Source organism: Papaver somniferum, chromosome 3, assembly GCF_003573695.1.
Source record: "Papaver somniferum cultivar HN1 chromosome 3, ASM357369v1, whole genome shotgun sequence".
NCBI classification, from domain to species: Eukaryota; Viridiplantae; Streptophyta; class Magnoliopsida; order Ranunculales; family Papaveraceae; genus Papaver; species Papaver somniferum.
In genome coordinates this window covers 183,147,057-183,172,715 of record NC_039360.1, presented here as the reverse complement: position 1 = coordinate 183,172,715, position 25,659 = coordinate 183,147,057, and the positions used below count along the sequence as shown (strand labels likewise).

Sequence of the window (25,659 nt, the reverse complement as noted above, 5' to 3'; positions counted from 1 at the left end):
AGAAGAGCCAAATTTCCACAAGTTCAAACAGAAAATCATCACCTTCACAAGAGAATGTGTTATAAGGATAAATGGTACTAAATAGGGGAGTATGTATGATTTAAAAGTTACATCATATTTTGGTATCACTGGAATCCCAACTCAAATAATGATGGTTATTTTCAATGATATTGTAGTAATTGTTTGTTCAAGACTTGTAGAGATTTTGATTTTTAGACTTAATTTTTTGAAGCAAAGAAAATAAAGCAAATTAAAGTTGACGTGAAAAATGATTGAGAGTACTGAGGCTAAGGATTCCACCATGCATCAATACATATGTGGTTCAATAATAATTTTTATCATGCAATTCTAGAGAATATATCTCCAATCAAAAGAAATTGTGATTCCAAATTATTGCCTATCCTAGATTTTCAAAACATCAATTGTTAATCGCAAGCATGAAGTATCAAAAGCACTAAACTAAGCATACTTTATCAAGAGAAAACACAACTAATTAATAGAAATCATTCACTCAATTTTCATTCAGTGCAAATAATCATAAAAGAATTGCATAAATAGATTTAAATAAATTTTACCACATAACTATCGAAAGAACGGCTTCCTCCATCGCCCCAGAGATTGGGTTTAGCTCATCATGGTGTAACCTTGCCCAAAATATTGATTCATGCTCAAAAATTGTTTACAAAGATGAAATAGAGAGAAAATGATGAAAATCGGGTATTTGCAACGCTTATAAATTGTTGCATAACGTTGTTACAATATACGATATGAGAAAAGTGTTGTAGTCACTGTTGATATGTCGCTGCAAAGACTGTTGCAAAACCGAGAATAAACCACGATTTTTAACGACAGGCTTTGGAAGCTTAATGTTCTTCGTGCTTTCTTCTCAACAGCAGCAGCAGAAAGATTACTGCAACTTGATTTTTCTTCACTCTGCAACTCTATATTTTGTCCCAAACTCTCCGTCCCCTTCTATGAAACCACATCAACTCTTTTATAGAAAACAGGACCAAGAAATCTCGCTCATCACTCCCAAAAAATCCTCCATTACTCGGTAATCGATAAAAATTATTTTCATGCAAGATACATGAATTTCTTCCCTGTTTTAACTTCTCACGCAGCTAGTTGTTGTTTACACACTCCAAACTGATTGAAACACGTTCCAGAATAGATGACAACGCTGTAGACTCGCTCCAACTTTCCAAAACAAATCCAACAGAATCCCGTGAGTCTCTCCAATTCTGTTTCACTTCATTCCCACGCACACAGCCCAAATTTGCCGAAATAAAACACATCACCACCCCTGTTTAATCGAAACAGGGTTGTAACAATCGAAACCGGGCATTGAGTCTCAATTAATCGCCTCAAAATTTTCCGCCAGAAATTCGCCGTAACAAAATATTTGAACTGAAGAATTCCCGCCAATTTTCTGTCTCCCGTGAAAAATAAGAAGTGCCCCTTATCCAGTCCTGGGGTGCTGATAGAAGGTAGGGTGGAAATAGCAAAGAAGGTGCCCCTTATCCGTTAAGTGCACCTTAGCCAAAATTGGGGTCCGAATAGCAAATGTCGTTCAGGGTACCGGGCAACTTTTCGAGCCGAATTTTCCAAAAAATGTTTATTTCCAAAATTACCTAAAAATACATAAAAACACAATATTAGTACAAAAATCGAGTTCCAACAATACAGACATTGAGGACAATTCAGACACAAAAATGTGTCTATCAAATACCCCCAAGCTTATTATTTGCTAGTCCTCGAGCAAAACTAGTCTAGAAAATAAAATCCTAACTCACTAGGTGGCCCTAGTGACCGAGTTATAATCTCGAGAGGGTTTACCAGAGGTGTACCCACAAAACCTTTACTCCAGACCCTAGCTATCTACGCAGAACCTTGGAAGGCACTAAAGAATCTCCTTGGTTGGTATACTCTCATTGACTACAGGAGGAAGTACCCTGATGCGAAATTCCAATTACTGTACACGATTTTGCACTCAAGCATACTAAAATTCATATATAAGTGACAGAGCTCTACTCAGATAGTTTCTGGACATCATAATCGAAGTCAACCAATCACATGGAAAGATTAAGAAGATGGATGTAGAGAAAAACGTAGATGGTTTTGATGTTGACTAAGGTGAACGGTGTTTCCCATATTTGTTTGAAGGCCACTACTAGGATGAACTTATCCTAATGGACTGAGATACCGGTCTGACTAATATCAACACAGCTGGCATATACAAGGGGACCAGCGGGTGATAATCCTAACTCTAGGTCAACACAACTAGCATATACAAGGGCTCCAGTGGTCGACTTTATTGAATTTATTCTGGTTGGTTGATGGCCTGGTCTCTCTTTTTTTGGCGTATCTCAATCACTCTATTTATTCTGGTTGGTCGATGGTCTGGTCACATCGTTTGTGATTCCACAATATCTTGTTTCGCTTCCGTACGATTAAGATTATTGTGAGATAATTGATATTACTAGGTTGTTCTTCGGGAATATAAGACCGGTGTATCAATTGGTTCATGTTCACCTTGATTTATCAAAAGACGAAACAAAAACTTGTAGGTATTTCTGTGGGAGACAGATTTATCTATTCAATAGACTTTTCTGTATGAGACATATTTGTTTTTCAAGTCTTCGACTTTGGGTCGTAGCAACTCTTAGTTGTGGGTGAGATCAGCTAAGGGAATCAAGTGCGCAGAATCCGACGTGGTTCAAGAGGCGTAAGGAACGCGACTGTACCTTAATCAGTGTGAGATTGGTTAGGTCTCAACTACATTCCAGTCTGAAGTTAACTTGTAGTAGGCTAGAGTCTGTAGCGGCTTAATACAGTGTGGTGTTCAAATACGGACTAGGTCCCGGGGTTTTTCTACATTTGAGGTTTCCTTGTTAACAAAATTTCTGGTGTCTGTGTTATTTCTTTTCCGCATTATATTTTTATATAATTGAAATATCATAGGTTGTGCGTAGTTCAATTGGTTGTTGATTGAAATCGATTGGCGCTTGGATATTGGTCTTTGGTACCATCCAAGTTATTTCTCTTATTGATCCGGCTCACAGATTCCTATCTGTTCGATTGCAGAGTAATTTGAGAAGTAAAGATATAACTCTTGGATGTATTTTCCTTGATTGAGTCTGACTATCTAGTTGATTCTCTTGGAAATATATTGGAGTCAATCCATACAGATTGCCGAAACGAAATATTGGGTGTGGTCACTAGACCCCTGGTTTTTCAATTGGTATTAGAGCAGGAAAACACGTTTAAGACCTCATAAGTCTGTGTCTGTGGCAATCTGACTATATGGATAGTAAAGTCTTTGTAAATGCTTCACCAGAATTATATCTACTCAGCACCGAGTATGTTCTAGAAATCATCGATGAGGTTGAGTGCATAGATCTAGAAAAAAATCATCAAAAATCTTTGTTGAGAAAAACAACGATTGATAAGGAAAATCGATGGTCTTCATTACGAAATTTATATCAAAAACTCTGATCTTCGAGAACGTTTTGAAGAGCTAGTTATTCTCCAAAAGAAGTTGGATGAACAAATCCGGATCAATTCTGATCTTTCACAGATATTGCAAATTATAAGGATTTGAAGTCTGTTAAAGTTACTTCTATGGATATGAATAACTCCTTTAATTCTTCCATGAAAATTATCGAAAGTCAGAAGATAAGCGAGGTTTAGGCTTTGTGAAACCTGATGCGACTCAGAACCTCTCAAATGAGTTTGTTGATGTTGGTTCATGTATGTTTTGTGGTTCTCATAATCATTTTCAACATACGTGTATTACCTTCAAGAAAAGTTTAAAGGTTGCTAGTGATCTTCACAAGAAAGCTGATCAACTTTACTTCTCTCAAAAGGTGTACAAATCTAACAAGAAAACCCAATCGGGTTAGTAGTGTTGGTATGGGAGCTTTTGCTCTAAAATCAACATCACCCTTTCAATGGTTTCTTGATAGTGGATACATCCGACACATGACTGGAGATCTTTCGTGGTTTGTGAACTCAAACGACTTTGAAGGAGGACCAGTAACATTCGGAGATGGGAGTTATTGTTACATAAGCAAGAAGGGGACGATCAAACTGCCCGGTGTTCCTGAAATTCATGAGTAGTATACATTAAAGGTATGACTGCTAATCTTCTTTCTGTTAGTCAAATTTGTGACAAAGGCCATAAAGTTGTCTTCAATACGAATGGATGTGACATTGTAGAAAAAACTGGAAAAGTTCAGGGAACTCGTGGTAAAAATAATTGTTATCTTGGGATACTCGGTTTAGCAATTTTTGCAATTTGACTAAGGTGGAATCTACTCATCTTTGGCATGAGCGTTTTGGTCACATCAATTATCGCCTTCTAGCAAAGATCATCAACAAAGAACTTGTTAGAGGTGTTCCCAAAAAATCAATGCTAAGATTGATGGTGTCTGCGGTGCCTGTCAAAAGGGTAAACAAACGAAAGTTCCACATAAATCATCTCGATATATTCTCACTAAAGCTCCACTTGATTTAATTCATATGGATCTCTTCGGACCTATTTAACAACCTATTGTTGCTGGGAAGAAGTATGCTTTAGTTATCGTAGATGATTACACCAGATTCACTTGGGTGGCGTTTTTAGCTCATAAGAATGAAACCCTTGATGAATTCAAGATTATTATTAATAGAATCTGGAACGAACAAGGTCGCAAGCTAAAGAAAATTAGAAGTGACCATGGAAATGAATTCAAAGACACTAAGGTGTTTGAATTTTGTGACAAATTGGGGATTATTCAACAATACTCACCACCCGTTACTCCACAAGCAAATGGAGTTGCAGAAAGGAAGAATAAGAACATTCAGGAAATGGAAAGGGTAATGCTCCATAACAAAAACTTATCGTTGAAGTTTTGGGGAGAAGCTGTGTTCACAACATGCTATTTGATCAACCGTGTTTACCTACGTTCAAGAACCCTAAATACTCCTTATGAGTTGTGGTATGGTAATAAATCCAACCTACACTATCTTAGAGTGTTTGGAAGTAAGTGCTACATTCTGAAAGATCGAGAACAGAAAGGGAAATTTGATTCTAAAAGCAATGAAGGTATCTTTATTGGCTATGCATTTGATAGTCGTGGTTTTCGAGTTTTTAATCTCAGAACCCAAGTTATGATGGAATCTGCAAACGTCATCATCGATGATCTGAGCAATTTTTGTCATGATAGCTCTCCTGCTGAATTGCCTCCAACTGAGACAATTGAGAAAGTCAAGGAAATTCCAGAATCAGTAGAAGTTGTTCCAACAGTTACTGATCCTGACATTTCTAGTGACGAGGAGAAAAGCCCTAACCAGGTTAATCCTGTTGAACAAGAGCGTGCTTCTCCTCGGCACCTCTGGGTTCAAAGGAATCATGATACTAACAGTATTATTGGAGGAAATGATTCTACAGCTAAGACGAGAAGACAACTTCAAAATATTTACAATTTTGGTTGTTATCTATCGCAAGTAAAACCGGAAAATATTGATGAAGCTCTTAGCGATCCCTTTTGGGTGAATGCAATGCATGAAGAGTTAAATCAATTTCACAGACAAGATGTATGAGAGCTTGTACCTTGTCCCTCCAATATCAATATTGTTGGTACCAAATGGATATTCAAGAACAAGTCTGATGAATTTGGCACCATTGTCAGAAACAAAGCTAGACTCGCCGCTCAAGGATATTCACAGATTGAAGGTATCGACTTTAATGAAACTTTTGCTCCTGTGGCACGCCTCAAGTCAATTCGTTTGTTATTAGCTCATGCTTGTTTCCTTAAGGTTAAGTTGTTTTAACGGTCATAAAATCCGCGTTCCTAAACGGAAATTTAAAGGAAGAGGTCTATGTCGCTCAACCTAAGGGATTTGAAAATCCCGAATTCCCAGATCATGTCCTTAAGCTCAGCAAGGCATTATATGGGTTAAGACAAGCACCTCATGCCTGGTTCGAAAAACTAACTACTTCTCTTCTTAGGAAAGGTTTTTCGAGAGGTGGAGCTGATAAAACTTTGTTTACCAAATGGAGTGGGAAAGACGTTGTCATTTCTCAAGTCTATATAGATGATATCATCTATGGATCAACATCTGAGAAACTTGCAAAAGATTTTCAAGTCTCTCTTGGTAAGGAGTTTGAAATGAGCAATGTTGGTGAATTAAAATTCTTTTTAGGATTACAGATTCAACAACTTAAGGATGTCATTTACTTATCTCAATAAAAATATGCTAAGGATGTTGTGACAAGGTTTGGTCTTGATAAGTCAACTCCAAAACTAACTCATATGCCCACCACTGGTAAACTACAACGAGATGAGAAAGGAGTAAGTGTGGATCAAAAACTTTATCGATCTACCATTGGAAGACTTTTATATCTCACAACTACTAGACCTGATATTGCTTTTAGTGTTGGTTGTTGTGCTAGATTTCAGGCTAATCCAAAGGAGTCTCATCTTGCAGCTGCAAAAAGGATCATGCGATACATTCAACACACTATCATGTATGGTTTTTCTTATACTTTTGATACTAACACTGTTCTTACTGCCTATTCAGATGTTGATTGGGCAGGATGTATGGAAGGCAGAAAGAGTACATCTAGAGGTTTCTATTATGTAGGATTGAATCTTGTGGCTTGGAATAGCAAGAAACAAAATTCACAATCTTTCTCAACATGTGAAGCAAAATACATTGTTGCAGGATCATGTTGTACTCAACTTATATGGATGAAACAAATGCTTGTTGATTATGGAACTGACACTGTAATAATGAAAATCTTTTGTGATAACTCAAGCACGATTCGCATCATTGAGAATCCTGTTGAGCATTCAAGAACTAAGCACATCGACATCAGGTATCATTTTATTAGAGATCTCTATGAAAATGGTATCATTAGTATGGAATTTGTGCCTTCCGAACAACAATTGGTTGATATTCTCACCAAACCTATAGATACTATTACGTTTCAACACTTACGGCAGTCTATTGGTGTTGTTTTGGTTCATTAGACTTCTCACTGTTTTATTTCCCCTGGGTCTATCAATATCTTTTGGGCAATAAATGCTTGAAGTTTTAGTGAAGTGTTGTTTCAATTCCTCGTTTGTTTATAATTGTAGTAGTTTGTTTCTGTTTACTATCAAAATATCCAAAGAAATCCTTCTTTTCTTGTAAAAGTAAGGTCGCTCTTATTGTTCTTTCGGGAATGCCATTTTATGGGGGAGAGTTCTTAATTGAACTTGTGCTTATTTTCCAAATATTTTTGTGGGAGTGCGGCTGTAGAATATTGTAGGAGTTTTCTTGTATCTTTATAAACTCCTTGATGAATACACTAAGTTTCGACTATGTGAAATCATCAAAACAAAGTTGATATGTTCTCTTTTAGTAATGAAGTATCTCTATGAGAATTTCATTATGATCCCATTAGTTTTCGTACCTTTGCCAATTTATATTGACAAAATGGGGGAGAATTAATATGTATTTCACACTAAAAATACATATGGTTTACGGATCATTATGTAAGGGGGAGTGGCTTTCATTGTGAGATGAAGTATTGACTAAGGGGGAGTGATACATACCACCGTAGTATTATTGTCAAAGTTGTGATACAATTGGACTTTGATGTTGTGTAATAATACTAGGACACTGTATAACAATAATTGAGAACAATGGTTTTCTTGTTGTTATGGCTACGAATCTTCAACAACTATGCTGCTGAGTTGAACACGTTCAGAATCGCTGGAGTACTTAGAAATGACGAAGATTTCGAGTAATGTTGAAGAACCGAGGAAATCAAGCATTTGGATGAGAAGCTACAAAGTTTATTTATTTTGTAATCCATATGTATTGATAGTTTTGTCACTAAAATTAACAAAGGGGGAGATTGTTAGAGCACTGCTCGGTCGAACTCGCAAGCATTGCTATCTCAAGCTTGTTTGTCAAGTTTAGTTGCCAAAACTATAAGTCTTGATTTCCAATATACTTATAGCTATGTCTCGGATTAAGATAGAATGTGTAGTTGAGCTTTAGACTTCACGACGTTCATCGATTGAAGAAGAATAACTACTAAGGGGAGCTTGTGGAACTTCATCAACAAAAGATATGTGGAGACTTGAACTCATCTATCACTCAGAAGTCTATTTCGAGCTGATTTTAAATCGCTTACATATTTCTTGAAATATGTGTTGGTAAGCTTTCGCTTTAACCATGTTCATCTTTATTCTTGACGAAAGTCAAAAGATGATCATGTGAAAATCGCCTGGTAAAATTTTACATGATTTGGTGAGACAGTCATTTGATGTAGACTCGGAATGTTTCGTATTGATCTATTGATCACTTGAAAATTGCTTTAAAGCTAATAGTTTGTGTGAGACAGCTATTCCCGTCTTCCAAGAATATTTTAATGATTAATATGGAGTTTAGAACGATTAAATATTGATTGGATATATCATAGTATGCGTACTTGTATGCTAACTGTTGCAAGTTATTCAAAGTCCGGGAACCATAGTATGCATACCCGTATGCGTACTGGTTTGATAGTTGAAGTCCGGGAACTTAGTATGCATACCCGTATGCGTACCGGCTGAAAAGTTCAAGTCCGGGAATTCAACTGAGTTTGGTCATGTACGATAGTATGCGTACTCGTTCGCATACTGGCGAACCCCGACCAAGTCCGGAATTCTAAGTATGGTACCCGTTTTCATACTTGAGTGGGTTAAGTTCTAAAATCGGTTTGTTCATGAACAAATACATTTATATATTAAGGAATGCGATCTTTTGCATACTTTGATTCGAGTGAATCAAAATCGACTTTGCTTCAATTGTATCTTGTATACTTCTATGAGAATATAAACAATTGAACAACTCCATAACTAGTTTCATTTGAGTCATTTGAACTAGTTGTGATTAAGATGAGCAAGGTTGATATGAAAGTGTTCATATGGCTAACTATTGTTGAGACAACAATGTGCACACGTTTGGGTACGGTTACTCATACCTAAATGAAGTCACATTTCATTTGTGTATAACAAGCTAAGTTCGATCTAACGGTTGAAAGATAATAGCTTGAATCTAATCAGGTTTTCATCTAACGGTGAATATTGAATGCTTTGTTACCAAGGTAGCATTAATTGCAAACCCTGATTTGAAGACTATATAAGGGAGAACTCTAACAACTAGGAAACCTAATCCCCACACCTCCTATGTGATACTAGTTGCGACTAGAGTCCATTCTCCTTTAACCTAGGTTTTTCCTAAAACCATTATAGGTTAACGACTTAGAGACTTCATTGAGATTCTGAAGCCAGACCCAAATATTTTCTCTGTAGTTGCGTGTTCTGATCTTACTTTTTTCTATTGTATTGAGTACTATCTTCTCTAAGATTTGCTCGAGATTTAATCTCCGATAGGTAAGATAAAAAGTAGTCACAAAAATCTTCGTCTCATCGTTTGTGATTCCACAATATCTTGTTTCGCTTCCATACGATTAAGATAATTGTGAGGTGATTGATATTACCAGGTTGTTCTTCGGAAATATAAGACCGGTGTATCAATTGGTTCATGTTCACCTTGATTTATCAAAAGACGGAACAAAACCTCGTAGCTATTTATGTGGGAGAAAGATTTATCTATTCAATAGACTTTTCTGTGTGAGACAGATTTGTTTATCAATTCTTCGACTTTGGGTTGTAGCAACTCTTAGTTTTGGGTGAGATCATCTAAGGGAATCAAGTGCGCAGAATCCGGCGTGGTTCAAGATACGTAAGGAACGCGATTGTACCTTAATCAGTGTGAGATTGGATAGGGCCCAACTACATTCCAGTCGAAGTTAATTGGTAGTAGGCTAGACTCTGTAGCGGCTTAATACAGTGTGGTGTTCAAATCTGGACTAGGTCCCGGGGGTTTTCTGCATTTACGGTTTCCTCGTTAACAAAATTTCTGGTGTCCTTGTTATTTCTTTTCCGCATTATATTTTTATATAATTGAAAGGTGGTGCGTAGTTCAATTAATTGGTGAATCCAACCTTTGGTTGTTGATTGAAATTGATTGGCACTTGGATATTGGTCTTTGGTACCATCCAAGTTATTTCTCTTATTGATCCGGCTCACAGATTCCTATTTGTTCGATTGCAGATTGATTTGAAAAATGGAGATACAACTCTTGGATGCATTTTCCTTGATTGAGTCTGACTGTCTAGTTGATTCTCTTGGAAATATATTGGAGTTAGTCCATACGGATTGCCTAAACGAAATATTGGGTTTTTCACAACAAACATGGTATGGATAGCCGTTCGAAAACAATTGATGAGGCAATTCCGGTTTACATGCCATGGACAAAGATACAACTCTCGAATACCTAGTGCGTGTTCACTACGCCAGAAAAAACCTTCTTCGACAGGCCATGTCTGTCGTTAATAAAGATTATTGACGGACCCTGCCTGTCGTTTTTTAAGGTGTCAAAACTAATTGATGGTGACCTACTATCAATAATTATAAGAAATAAACAACGATCTTTGCCAGTCAATAATTATTATTTTTGACGGGCACCCTTGTCAATTATTCCAAAATTGAATTTCCTATATAAATAGTATTTTTATTTTTTGTTGCTTAAATTGCAAATAAAAGTAACACGAAGAGCTAAGAACACTTCGAACTTCAATATAAATAGACATATATTGTAAAAGTTCAATCTCATATAAATTCTTTGTCCAAACAACATCCAAGAAGATGACATCAAGAATGAAAAATAAAACAGAAAAAGGCTAGTGTGAGTTAGAATACAAAAACAACAGCAGCACTAGTATGGTTTGTTGCGAACTCAGTGAAACTATGGGAAACTGCATTTGAATAAAAAAACTCCCTAAGAGGACTCTTACACTGCGAGCTGATTTCTTTCTTCATGGCCTCCACATCTACACCATCTCAAGACATAATAAGCCTGACCTGACTCTCACGACCATGCTCTGCCTGGAACCACCAAAAACAGTATCAGCTCAGGGAGAAACATTGTCCAAGTATCCAACCAAACACGTATACTTCAATCCAAATAACCATTAATTAGGAAACAGGCGTACATGAATCACAAATTCGATATACCATTTTAAACTAAGATAGAAAATTGAGGTCTTATTCAGGCAAAAATCCTTTTTGGCGAATCTAGTTAGGGAAACAATTACAAAGAGCCAAACTGGACCATCAAACTCTTAAGAGAGAATATTCTATTTCGTTCCTAGAAAATTTACTACTCCCTCCGTTCTTTTTTAATAGGCCAATTTCTATAAATAAAAGTTTCAAAAAAAATAGGTCAGTTTCCTAATTGGGAAAGTCAAATGTTATTTTAATTTTTTGGGACCACTTTTCTCTTAACTTCTTTTGATGACAAGTGTCATGTGGACCACTTCACTTTACTTCTTTTGCTAACAAGTGTCGTGGGGACCATTTCACTTCACTTCTTTTATTGACAAGTGTCATGAGGACCACTTTCAATGATTAGTTCTCTTAATTTCCTTAAATTTCGCTAAAAACAAAACTGGCCTATTAAAAAAGAACGGAGGGAATAAGATTTATCCAAACATACTGATAGGAAAACAACATGATCCAAGGAGTGGCAGAGTTCGTAGAAATCGGATTTGAGATGGGTACAAATATGATACCTTCATGAGTTTGAACCCTTAGCTTGACCAGATTGGTACTGTAACTTATCTTTCAGCATCGACGCTGCAATAACCACCCTCTTCTCCATCAGATCAATCTCATAGGCGCCTCGTATTTCCCCTGCGTATATATATCTGGTCTATCAGGACGTATACAACATGCATAAATTGGAGAACTAAAATTTGCAGAAAAGGAGAAAAAACATAATGCTCGTGAGCACAATCTCTTTGAGCAGCCACATCTTGCTCAGCCAATATATACGAGCATCTTCTGTTTCCATTTGTTCATGCTCTACTCGCACCAGGACATATAATACTAGTGGTTCCATCAAGTATATTAAATCAAGGCATAATATGTTCATAAACTGAAGACAAAGCTATACTAACATATATTTGCACATATGAGCTACTGACAAAGATATAATCAAGTTAAACTATATTTAAGGAAAGATTATGTTAGGATCGTAAGTGGAACAGGAAACTTATCTGTGTAAACCAGTTAAGGCAAGATATTAACATGGAAAATATCAGGTTCAGAACACAGATGGAGATCAAAGGTAGCACCATTGAGAACAAACAAACAATGAGAGTCAAGGTTCTCATCCTGGAAATAATAATCCGCACCTGATGCATTTCTGGTTAAAGCTTCTGGGTTCTCATCCAACACTTGCTTTTCAGCCTTAAGTGTAGAACTCTGCGCTTGAACCTCTGCTAGCCTCTGCTGTTCTTGTTGCCTCAGTAGTGGCTCTTGCTTCTCAGTCTAGTGGAGTGATACCCGTTAGAATGATCACACGAGTAGCAATCTAGTTTTTAATTGCTTAACAAATCATACCAATAAATTGTTTACTCTGTATTGTTCCTCTTCTGCCTCTTTTCAACGTTTGTTGGCCAACCGTAACTGGGTTGAGAGAGCCTCCTACACTAAATCAGTAGAATTCAAAGATAGAGCAAAATGCAAGCAACTAAGTGAATCAAACAAAATAATTATTAGGAAATCCAAAATTAAAGAAAAAGCTTTGTGATAGTGTGTACCCTTGCAATAATTGAAGCATCTTTCTCCATTGCAACATCCCTGAGGGCTTTCCTTAGTGATGGCACGGTGCTCTGTTCCTGCAATGTCAATGCCAACAAAACATAAATTAGAGGAATAAGAGAGAGAGACATATAGGTATGCACTGGGCATTTAAATTAAACTCAAACAATTGGTTTCCTTACTGGGAAGATCATCACCAGTTTGGACCGTTTAGAACACATGACATGATGGAGCCCATAAAAATTGATGCTCAACTTTTACCAAGTAAGTGAACAAAATTTTCAAGCGTTGTCTACATTTTTTATTCACAGCATAATCAATATATCATAAATTTGATTGGAGATGATAACAAAATGTAGCTATCCACAGTTGAAGGTTGAAATCATTTAGATAGTTATAGTTTACAAGTTAAGATGCTTCACAGGACAAACATTCATCACTTGAAAGCTAAAGAATGTTTGATTTTATCATGCATTAAGAGTTTGGATACTCATCGTTATCTGCTTAACAATTATAAACAACATCCATAGCTACTGCAAATGGGTACTCCCACATCGCTCGATCACCTTGTTTCTTTCGGAGAAGATCCTGAAAAGATTTCTGCAAGCCAAAGGTTTGAGCACTTGGCTAAGTTTACATGAATAACATGAGAAGAAAGATACTGATAAGAGTACAGAATGGAAATTCTTTTGCAAACAAAAACTACACCAAAAGTCAAACATCCACAACAGCTGATACAGAGCAAACAAAGTCAAACTGAGAGAAACATTAAAGGAGTACGTTACCCTGTAAAAAGGCACGTTATTAGTAAAACAAAGAGGAGTGACGGGTCAAAATCTGTATATCCCTTCGACAGTAAGAAGAAATGATTTTTCGTTCAGAAATCTTAATAAAGCGAAAAGATGAGCTATACTGATATAAACTACTTTGAACAAGAGTATGTGGCAATCATCTCTAAGTCATAATAAACACAGCAAACATGATTCCAGGATCCCCACAATACCAACTAACATCTTATAGCTATCAAGTAAATTGTTCCACTTACAGTGTACTGTACATGACGAAATGCGGAGTATAAGGATTTCAATAAATGAAAATTAAACAATCCAAATACTTAATCATCTACAAAAGTACATATCTGCACAAGAGTAATTTGTTTGCCATCTTTACATACCCTAATTAATTCCTGTCAACTATTAGCCCCTAGTTGTCCGTAACAATTATCAAGTGAACATTCATTTCACCAAAAATTACTCACGCTGATTGATAAGATTTAAGAAAATTTAGGGTTTGTAAGTTGTATCCCTACACCTAATTTCTTCATGAAACAAACATGGAACAGAGATATAAAATCAAATAAACTTACATTCGTACCTTCAACAACTCAAGTGATCGATCCAAGAGTAAGAGGACATCTTCTAATGGATCGAATTTGTGATTCGCCTAAAAGAAAACAGAAAATATTAAAAGAAAAAAATCGAATCAAATTGGGGGAAAAAAATAGGAGGTTAGAGGGATTACTTATGAAGTGAGAGGAATTTGTTCCGTGAGTAAATCTTTCCAAACAAATCAGATTGTTTAGTTAAAGTATAATCAGATGAAGAAATTTGATGAAGAAGCTACTGAGATGAAGAAATAATCAGATCTGAGTTAGTGAGAATCGGCTAGGAAATCGAGATAAAGATTTTTTGTTTATCAGAGTAAATCTTATACGGTGGAATCCATCCATCTTCCACGCCACCTCAACACTTGGAATTGTAGATAAAAGTGCAAGTGTAGTGGTGAAATAGTAGAAACGTTATTCTTAATATCGTTACCTTGTGCTATTAAGAATAAAGTTTTTTTTCCAGTCGTTAGATTTTCAACAGCTCATTTTAAATCTACGGATAAAGAAAAAGCTCTATTCATAATAGCGCTCAGTGCTATTAAGAATAGAGCTCAACGCTATTCTTATTAGCGTTTTTCGTTTTTTAGCGCGCTATTCTTGATAGCGTTTTATGTTATTCTTATTAGCGTTTTCATGGATTCCACGGACCCTTCCACCAAATCATGGAACCCTGTTTGGATTTTTTGTGGAAGACCCTAACTTTGAAGCCACTAGACTTGACATTCCATGGTTTTTCCACACTTGGAATAGCTTGGATTCCACCATAAGACTTGCTCGAAGAAATCTGAGATTGAAATTAAACTCTCCAAATCGAATCCACCGCGAGAGAAGAGATTGAAATTAAAATCTAGGGTTTCATTTTTTTTTCTTCTCTCTGGAGGAATTCAAAGAGATAAAAATAAATCTGATATATGTAGAGAAAATAAAATCTAATGGGCAGGTTATTTTGTTACGCCCGTCAAAAATGAAGCGTATGGACCTGACTAAATTTTGATAGTCTTGTCCCGTCAAAAATGAATTGACAGGAGTCCCTAGTCAAGTTTCTAAAAGGGCCCCGTCAAATTTATCTCGTATTGGCGTAGTGATTGTTTCTCGATTATGAGTTTGTTAATAGTTATAACATGATTTGTTGAATGTTTGTTGTTTAAAACAACTAGTTTTTCACCCGCGCTATGCGCGGGTCTGTTTTTCGCTTACAAAATATTATATATGTGTTTGAAAAATAATAATATTGTGGTAAACAAATAAATTCAGAAAATAATGACCCTAAAATAAATTCTTCGTAATTCTACAGGTACTGCAAGGGGAGCAAAATGCTTACATGTTGATCAAGCATTGAGTCCAGAGCATGTTGAGGGACTGACTTCATGGGAAGCTGTGAAGTGAATATAGCAGCTGAAGTTGGAGGCAGTTAACTTTGAGACAGATTCCATGATCCTAGCGAAGCTATAACTAAAGGCCACTTCAATATTTACTGGGAGATTCATAATTTTATTAGAGATATCATTTTATGATATTCTGAAAAAATTATAGATCTATAATTATAGATATTCTGGAAATTATAGATATAAACTGATTTTGGCCCACCATTTTAAAAAGCGGAAATGCTATTATGTTCCTAAGGAACAAAATAAAGTGGCAGACATCCTTTCTAGAGTAGCTCGTACTGAGAAGCTAACAAAGGAATGGTCTAATTATCCACCTAGTTGTATCTCAGATCAACTACGTCTTAAAGGAATGATCTTTTGATTAATAAATTTTTCTTCATTTAAAAAAGAAAAAAAAAAACTAATACAACATTCAATAAACTGAAAGATATCCAACTTAAATTTCGTCATGATCTTGTTCGTGATGTTTTGGCAGATATATGCTATAAAGTTGGTGTTGCTGCTAGAAATTATAGGATTCTTATCTGACAATGGTGGTGCTTTACTTCACGCTGATATCTTGGTCTATAATTGGGAAATAGGCATGATACTTGATTCGATGTTATCGATGTCTCTCCCTTCACCACGACGGGTTTCTCCCATATTGTCACTCCCGGTCAAGCCATTTCTAATGCTTCTCTTCGTAAGCGTAACAAATATCTTGGCAAATGCACATCCCATGAATATGGTTTTGGTGTTTCGGCTTTCACTACCTTAGGGGAACTCGGTGATGATTTGATTACTTTCCTACAGAGATTGAGAAACCATCTTGTTAGCCATGATATTAATGCAAGGATACATAATTTTCTTTTTCGTAGATTAGGTGTAGTTATTCAAAAGGGGGTTGGTGCCCAGCTTGTTGCTAGGCTACCAACTATTTGCTTGTAGAACGATTGATTTTTTTTTATTCAACTTAATTGACCCCTATGGCGTTCCTTTTATAAACTGAAAATAAATATATAAAATCAACAGTAGAAACATTAAAAAGTGTCATGGTCTTATAATTCAACACCCAAGAACTTTTATTATAGCTTCATAATATTTGTAACTGGATAAAAATTTATATCTGTCTGAACTGATCCTTCTTTAAATTTTGATATTTTTTAAATTTCTTTAGTTCAATCTTCTCCCGTGCAGTTGATTCATTCTTCGAGAAAAAAGAAGTCAAGCAAAGGAGCCCCAAATCCCGACTACATTCCAGAACGCCATATAAGAATGTTAATTTATGAAAAAGGGACAGGGAAGAGGACATGTATTTCTGAAGCCCGATAATATATTAAAACCAAAACCCTATAAGACACTATCCCATGGAATGGAGATATGACCTTTGAAGTAACAAAAACAACTATATGGGACTTGCAGAATTGTTATAGATGCGGGAGCGGCGCATAATAACTATATGCTTATATGAACGAAGTAAACTTTCTTTAGCAGATAACTAAAAAGATCCACAACATCATGAAAAAATGAAGCAGATAAGAGGATTTGTTATGAAGCTTCATACATGTTTGTTTATGGGTGAAAATCGTTTCTGCCAATTTTGGTAATTCCGATAAGTGAGTGAGAAACAGATCTAAACCCTAAACAAATGTACTGCACGAGAGTACTTTAGATTCGAGAAATCAATCTGTACAACTCCGTCCTAAACCAAGAAATGGCCGTTCAGGGTTTGCTTCGGTCACAAAGTGGAGGAGAAGGGCTAGTTTAGGGAGGGAAGCGAAGAGAGTGTTGAGACCAGAACAGTTCTGGAAAAGTATTACTTGACTTGTATCAGAAGGTGAAATCTTTTGGGAAAGCTAGCAAAGTTGCCTTTCTGAGTATTGTATTTCTCCTGACTAAAAACTTGATGTCTTGGTGGAAATAGGTAAGACCTATTTATACAAGTCTAAGTGAAATGTACTCTGGCCTCGTAAGAAAAAGAAACGGATGAGTTAAATGGAAAGAGGTGGTAACGCCTGGTATTGATAGAATTTGATGGAATTGATGTTCCATAATGAAAGAGCGTTTCACCATTACTTCCTGCATTTACTAACTGTTTTATTCTTAATACACTGTCTTGAAACGGGCATTTGTGTATGCCGCACACTGTAAACCACCAAACCAAAACCCTAAAGAGCATCCCCCAGTTTGTGACATATATTGAGGTCTCGAGTGTTTTCGTGGAAAACGTGTAGCATGTCGCTGGTGTTTGATAAGTTGAGCTTGAGAGATGTGCCGGCTCAGTGGCGACCTTCGACGAGATTTTGCATCTTAAGAGAAATTGTGGCCTTTGATGTAGGCGCGTCATGCCAAAGTGCAAGGGTTTCACGGCATGTGCCAATGGCTTGTGCGGAATGCCTTAGTTGTAGGTTGCACATCGGGTGCAAGTGGTAATGCCAAAATGCAAGTGTTGCATGGAATGTGCCAATGGCGCACGTAGCGGCTTTGGCCCTAGGTTTGCACGGCTTGGCATGCTAGGTTGCAAGGGTCGCTTGGCATGTGCCAATGGCGCGTGTGGTGGCTTGGCACTAGGTTTGCACGGATTGGCATGCTAGGTTGCAAGTGTCGCTTGGCATGTGCCAATGGCGCGTGTGGCGGCTTGGCCCTAGGTTTGCACGGCTTGGCATGCTAGGTCGCAAGCGTCGCTTGGTATGTGCCAATGGCGCGTGTGGCGGCTTGGCCCTACGTTTGCACGGGTTGGCATGCTAGGTCGCAACCGTCGCTTGGCATGTGCCAATGGCGCGTGTGGCGGCTTGGCCCTAGGTTTGCACGGCTTGGTATGCTAGGTCTCAAGCGTCGCTTGGCATGTGTCAATGGCGCGTGTGGCGGCTTGGCCCTAGGTTTGCACGGCTTGGCATGCTAGGTCGCAAGCGTCGTTTGGCATGTGCCTATGGCGCGTGTGGCGGCTTGGCCCTAGGTTTGCACGTCTTGGCATGCTAGGTCGCAAGCGTCGCTTGGCATGTGCCAATGGCGCGTGTGGCGGATTGGCCCTAGGTTTGCACGGCTTGGCATGCTAGGTCGCAAGCGTCGCTTGGTATGTGCCAACGGCGCGTGTGGCGCAATGATTGTGCGGCTCGAATTTGGCACGGTTGCCGTGAAGCGCAATGATTGTGCGGCTTTGGTTTTGGCATAGTTGCCATGATGCACAGCGATCTTGCGGCTTGGTTTTGGCATGGTTGCCATGATGCGCAGCGATTATGCGGCTTTGGTTTTGGCATAGTTGCCATGATGCGCAGCGATCGTGCGGCTTGGTTTCGGCATGGTTGCCATGATGCGCAGCGATTGTGCGGCTTTGGTTTTGGCATAGTTTCCATGACGCGCAACTATTGTGCGGCTTTGGTTTTGGCATAGTTTCCATGATGCGGAACGATTGTGCGGCTTAGGGTTTTGTTTGTCGAAACCCTAGTTTAGCATTTGAATAAAGATACCCTGGTAATTTTTTACATAAGTGTATTAAATGTTCTAATAAATGTGTTTAGCGTCACCGGTGGCGTCATGCTATGTGTAAGGTTTTACGATTTTACCCCTTGTCTAAAAACGACCATCAACATTAAGTCCCCTGGTTAGCTTGGAACAGTGGCCTTGTTGTAAGGTAAGCATAAGATGGTGACAGACGAGGATAGAACTGAGATAGTAAGTCTTGAAAAAGGGCTAAGGAGACTTGTCTGACCTTTTTTCGAGATGTAAGTAGAATTCGCAATCCTTGCATCTGGTAGCTTTGTATAAATCCCAGTCGTTTATATGTCTTTGTGGTCAGGCTTTGGAGTGCGAGGCGGAGCTGCTAGCATAGACTGGGTGTGAAATGACTATTTCCTTGGAGAGTGTGGCCGCCTTGCTGAATCTTCCAGTATTAGGTTGTCTCGATATCAAGTTGTCTGCAGAAGAAGAACAAATGCACGTCATTCTGTTGCGAAATCCAAAGGATTCGTTCGGCAAGAGAACGAGACGGGAGGTTTCTATGGCTGGTGGGTGTCCCACTGGTTTCCGGATGAGTTGGAGGCAAATCAGAAGAATAGTCCTCTCCATGTTGCGGCGTTTCTGGTTCTTTGGTTATCCATAGATATCTTCGACGACGGCTCGGGCAAGAAAGAGATAAGACAAGAACTTATCAAATTTGTCGTAAAGCTGGCGAAAGGTGTCGTTCTCCCTGTTGGCTGCCTGTTTCTTGGTTCTATGTACACGCATCTAGATCAGCTGGTTTCGGATATACGCGCTTCGAATGGTTACATGAAAGTGGATTCGTATGTTCATGCCGCTTTTCTTCAAGCGTGGTTGTAGGAGCATTTCGTAAAGTATGCTCCAAAGTCGTTGGCGGTACTCCCTGAGCCTTGGGGTGGCTCCAGAATACTGCGTTGGTCGAATAGGCGTCCAAGGGTTGGTTCGAACCTGGTTAGCTTCCTTGATAATTCGCATACGATCAATTTTCGCCCATGGGCTCCGTTGCATGAGTCCATAACTCAGATCGGCACCTTCACTCCTGCGCCAGGCATGTCTTTATCTTCTGACAAAGCGGATATGAGCGTTGGAGAGATGACGTTTATGCGAAGATGCGTTCCTGGTCACATGTCGTCTTTCTTTCGAGGATCTTGCATAGTGGTATCCTACAACATTGATAGGGCGGCTAGGCATATGGGTTTCGATTAAGGGGTCCCACATGTTTGTCAGCCGGTTGTTCCAGAAGTTTCGTGGCTAACTGTTCTCGATGCTACGGTTCTGGAGCCGGGAAAAGTCTCCTTTTCCTGCTTGCGGAACGAAGTCCATCAACAACCTCTAAGTATAACATATTCTGGCAGGGTGAATTTCTTGCTTTTCACGGGTTTGTGAATGACGTGGTAAAAAATCGCCACGGTAAGCCTTCTCCCGCGGTTTTGGCGGAGCATCCACTACTGAGAGATCCTTCTTCAACCAAGCGAAAATCTGTTAGCCCGAGCGCAGATAGTCCTCAAGCGAAGGGGCGAAGGTCTAAGAATCGTGCAGGCGGTTTCTAGTCAGACTCCTCAGCTCTACCATCCTTTAGTTCATCCAACATGCGGGAATGTATGACTTTTCTTCTTGACCTTGATTAGATCGCGTATGTCTTCATTTCTATTCTGAATATCTGTCCTTGCATCTCGTCCAGGGCCTCAACAGTACAAACGTTTTCACTAAGCTCGTCATTAGCCGAAAAGCGTCCCTCCCTCGGACAGAGGGTGGTGATGTTGAGTATGTCGATGGGGAAGCTGGGAAGGATGAAAGCTCAGGGTCCGGCGATGGTGAGAGTAATTATTCCAATAGTAGTGCCGAATCATCCTATGTTCGATCTGAAGACGAATCGGTAAGCCACACATTTCCCCCTCCCCCCCCCCCTTTTTTTGGGGAAATGTCTAATCCGTGGCTTTGCAGAAGGAAGTTGATTCTGAGGATGACCTTGAGACGGAGATTGGTGGAGATGCAGCTTTGTCTCTAATTGTAGTAGCCGCACCGGGCGATCTTGAGATGGATGTGGATCAAAATGAGAACGTCGTTGCTGTTCAGACAATGAAAAGCAATCCAGTAGCCACAGGCGCAATTATTGTTGGGAGTCCATTTTCAGTCACTGATGTAGTCGCGGGCGCCCTTTTCGATCCCCCGTACCTGGCTCCTCATCAGGATCACGTGCTTATTGGAGGATTCAGCGTGCCAGCCAGACACGCAGAATTATATACTAAGATATGGGAGAACCACGGCAATATTGCCACAACCAAGCAAATCACTAGTCGGTACGCGTTGGTTAAACGTGTGGAGGAAATTCTGTCTTCGATTGACGACATGCGCAATGTGACTGGTGATACTGTTTCTGGGGATGTAATCTCAAGCTGGAGGTTCCATCGTGATATGTGCATGAAGTTTGAGTTCAATGCTCCTTGGTTTGTTAAGAGTTTCTCTGAGGTTGAAAAGTTGTTGGCCGAAGCGGTGGAGAGTCCTTCCGAGGATACGGTGAAGAAGCAAGAAGCGGAAATCGCAAAGCTGTCCAGGGAATTAAAGTTGAAGAGGGCGGCACTTCAAAATGCAAAGGAGGTTCTTGCCAAGAAGAGCAAGCCATTGTTGGAAAACTTCCCCTGACTTTTCTCTGTCTTTTCCAGACTTTCGCTTAGGTTCTTCTCTTTCTTTTGTTTGAAAGGCACACTGAGTGCTTGGTTTAGAGTCTGACTGGTTTTGATAGACAGTTGGTATTTTATGAGGATATTGGGTTATTTTGAAATGAATGGTTTTAATAGTATTACTCTGATTATGACTTGTAAATAGGATATTGTATATATGAAAGTGTGTATCGGTAATTGTCACAAGATAAGCATAGTATGACGGTTTTCGTCGAGAATCCTAAAAGAATGAATTGTATATTTCGCCCAATCTAGACTTGCTCAGTTTTCTGGGTCTCTTGATGAAAAAGGGATCCTCCGTGTGTAAGATCGAGTTTTGTGGGGAAGCACCACGACAATTGTGGAAAGTCCCCTGTCGTTTTGAGTCACTTGATGACTGGATCATTTGCTTTCGGTTTCTGTGAAGTCCCCAGTCGTCTCTTGCGGTTTGCGACTGGTAACCAGGTTGTCTGGTAGTCGAGTTGTGGATCCCTGAACAGATCGCTTGCTTCTGCTATCCTGATGCCTGGATCGAAATATGAGATCGAGGATTGAAAACTGACATTATAACCGAAAGATCAACCCTCCCACTGTGGTTGCCAATTGTTTATGGGTGAAAATCGTTTCTGCCGATTTTGGTAATTCCAGTAAGTGAGTGAGAAACAGATCTAAACCCTAAACAAATGTACTGCACGGGAGTACTTTAGATTCGAGAGATCAATATGTACAACTCCTGCCTAAACCAAGAAATGGTCGTTCCGGATTTGCTTCGGTCACAAAGAGGAGGAGAAGGGCTGGTTTAGGGAGGGAAGCGAAGAGAGTGTTGAGACCAGAACAGTTCTGGAAGAGTATTACTTGACTTGTATCAGAAGGTGAAAGCTTTTGGGAAAGCTAGCAAAGTTGCCTTTCTGAGTATTGTATTTCTCCTGACCAAAAACTTGTTGTCTTGGTGGAAATAGGTAAGATCTATTTACACAAGTCTAAGTGAAACGTACTCTGGCCTCGTAAGAAAAAGAAACGGATGAGTTAAACGGGAAGAGGTGGTAACGCCTGGTATTGATGGAATTTGATGGAATTGATGTTCCATAATGAAAGAGCATTTCACCATTACTTCCTGCATTTACTAACCGTTTTATTCTTAATACACTGTCATGAAACGGGCATTTGTGTATGCCGCACGCTGTAAACCGCCAAACCAAAACCCTAAAGAGCATCCCCCAGTTTGCGACATGTATTGATGTCTCGAGTGTTTTCGTGGAAAACGTGTAGCATGTCGCTGGTGTTTGATAAGTTGAGCTTGAGAGATGTGCCGGCTCATTGGCGACTTTCGATGGTCGAGATTTTGCATCTTAAAAGAAACCGTGGCCTTTGATGTAGGCGCGGCATGCCAAAGTGCAAGGGTTGTACGGCATGTGCCAATGGCTTGTGTGGAATGCCATGGATGTAGGTTGCACATCGGGTGCAAGTGGTAATGCCAAAATGAAAGTGTTGCATGGCATGTGCCAATGGCGCGCGTAGCGGCTTTGGCCCTAGGTTTGCACGGCTTGGCATGCTAGGTTGCAAGGGTCGCTTGGCATGTGCCAATGGCGCGTGTGGCGGCTTGGCACTAGGTTTACACGGCTTGGCATGCTAGGTTACAAGGGTCGCTTGGCATGTTCCAATGGCGCGTGTGGCGGCTTGGCCCTAGGTTTTCACGTCTTGGCATGTTAGGTCGCAAGCGTCGCTTGGTATGTGCCAATGGCGCGTGTGGCGGCTTGGCCTTAGGTTTGCACGTCTTGGCATGCTAGGTCGCAAGCGTCACTTGGTATGTGCCAATGGCGCGTGTGGCGGCTTGGCCCTAGGTTTGCACGGCTTGGCATGCTAGGTCGCAAGCGTCGCTTGGCATGTGCCAATGGCGCGTGTGGCGGCTTGGCCCTAGGTTTGCACGGCTTGGCATGCTAGGTTGCAAGCGTCGCTTGGCATGTGCCAATGGCGCGTGTGGAGGATTGGCCCTATGTTTGCACGGCTTGGCATGCTAGGTCGCAAGAGTCGCTTGGCATGTGCCAATGGCGCGTGTGGCGGCTTGGCCCTAGGTTTGCACGGCTTGGCATGCTAGGTCGCAAGCGTCGGTTGGCATGTGCCAATGGCGCGTATGGCGACTTGTCCCTAGGTTTGCACGGCTTGGCATGCTAGGTCGCAAGCGTCACTTGGCATGTGCCAACGGCGTGTGTGGCGCAATGATTGTGCAGCTCGAATTTGGCACGGTTGCCGTGAAGCGCAATGATTGTGCGGCTTTGGTTTTGGCATAGTTTCCATGATGCGCAGCGATCGTGCAGCTTGGTTTTGGCTTGGTTGCATGATGCGCAGCGATAGTGCAGCTTGGTTTTGACATGGTTGCCATGATGCGCAGCGATTGTGCGGCTTTGGTTTTGGCATAGTTGCCATGATGCGCAGCGATCGTGCGGTTTGGTTTTGGCATGGTTGCCATGATGCGCAACGATTGTGCGGCTTTGGTTTTGGCATAGTTGCCATGATGCGCAGCGATTGTACGGCTTTGGTTTTGGCATAGTTGCCATGATGCGCAGCGATCGTGCGGCTTGGTTTTGGCATGGTTGCCATGATGCGCATCGATTGTGCGGCTTTGGTTTTGACATAGTTGTCATGATGCGCAGCGATTGTGCGGCTTTGGTTTTGGCATAATTGCCATGATGCGCAGCGATTGTGCAGCTTAGGATTTTGTTTCGAAACCCTAGTTTAGCATTTGAAAAAAGATACCTGGTAATTTTTTACATAAGTGCATTAAATGTTCTAATAAATGTGTTTAGCGTCATCGGTGACGTCATGCTATGCATAAGGTTTTATAATTTTACCCCTTGTCAAAAAACCACCGTCAACAATGTCTTAATTTTTTGAAACTAATGGTGGATGATTGTCCGATTGTGTGATAATATCCGCTGGATTGCAAAAACTCATGCCTAACTAATTATTCAAAAGTAACATCATTAGGGAAATCCTTTAAAAAGAGTCATAATTTGGAAGTAACAAACAAATTCAGAGGATATAAAGGTGGGTCAAGATCCACGGATGCAAGATTTTCCCAAAATATGGAGAAATGTATTAAAAAATGTGCAGCCGAAAATCAGGGTTAACTACTTGGTAAAAAAATGAAAAGTAATCGTTAAAAAAATGAAATCTTTTGCCATTGGTATGTTAAGATAATTAAACCCCATTCGTGCGACTAAACATCATCAGCCAAGAACCATCAACTCTTACACGCACGCTGAGAAAAATGTGAAAAAGACATACAGAACACACAATGCATAACTGGTATAAGAAAGAAAAGGGTGGATCAAGACAGAGAGCTTTCTTCATTAACATCTACACTGCCAATGCAATAAATGGGACATTATTGGTAAATCTTACAACTTACAACAAAGAAAAGTCGGATCAAGAAGTGAACTTTTCTCATTAACATTAATCATCAATGGGACACAACCTATAAGCCATACACTTAAAAAGACAAAGAAATAGTTTGGTTAAGATGGCGAACTTTGCTATGAAAAAAATGAAATGGACTCTAGCTATGAATGAAACGAAAGATATTAGATATGAGATGAAATGAGCCTGTCAAGGATGCTAAAAGAACAATTAAACCGAATAATTTTTTTCAAGAATTTGGGCCACAGCCAGTAACGAAAATTCTGATGATTAGGATTGGAAAAACGACATACATTTAGCATACCTGCCCGTCCAAGCATTGCATGTGAGTCTTACTTACCCCCGTCCAAAAGACCCATACACCAACCAGCAACAAAAAGTGAAATAAGAAGGTTAAAATCAAAGAAAATCTCTGGAAACCCAAAAAAAAAAAATCAACAAGAAACTATCTATATCACTCCCTTTCTTTCAACTCGGCGATTCGATCTTTTTCTATTCTAAGTTAATTCGATCGTTTTCTCTTGTGGTAAAACGGAAAAAAAAAAAGAAAACGGCAAAAGAAAGAAAAAACAATTACTTGGGATGACTATTTTACTACTCTTCAATGTGGTCCTCTATTTATTTTGAGATGACAGAAACATATACTAAGATTTTAAAGACGC

General features: G+C 39.5%; 1 long non-coding RNA gene across 4 annotated transcripts; it reads right to left on the bottom strand.

The window, feature by feature from the left end:
• Window positions 1–10,678: 10,678 nt before the first annotated feature.
• LOC113358230 lies at window positions 10,679–14,377 on the bottom strand. Of its 4 annotated transcripts, XR_003364303.1 has the most exons (8): window positions 14,211–14,377; window positions 14,064–14,132; window positions 12,872–13,289; window positions 12,689–12,766; window positions 12,489–12,572; window positions 12,281–12,416; window positions 11,657–11,777; window positions 10,679–10,970 (listed from the first exon to the last, which is right to left on the bottom strand). It is a non-coding gene; the product is annotated as an uncharacterized LOC113358230 (long non-coding RNA). The 4 variants fall into 4 exon arrangements; XR_003364302.1 differs by having other exon boundaries at window positions 12,489–12,577; window positions 12,689–13,289; XR_003364301.1 differs by having other exon boundaries at window positions 12,689–13,289; window positions 14,056–14,132; window positions 14,211–14,375.
• Between the last annotated feature and the right edge of the window lie 11,282 nt (window positions 14,378–25,659).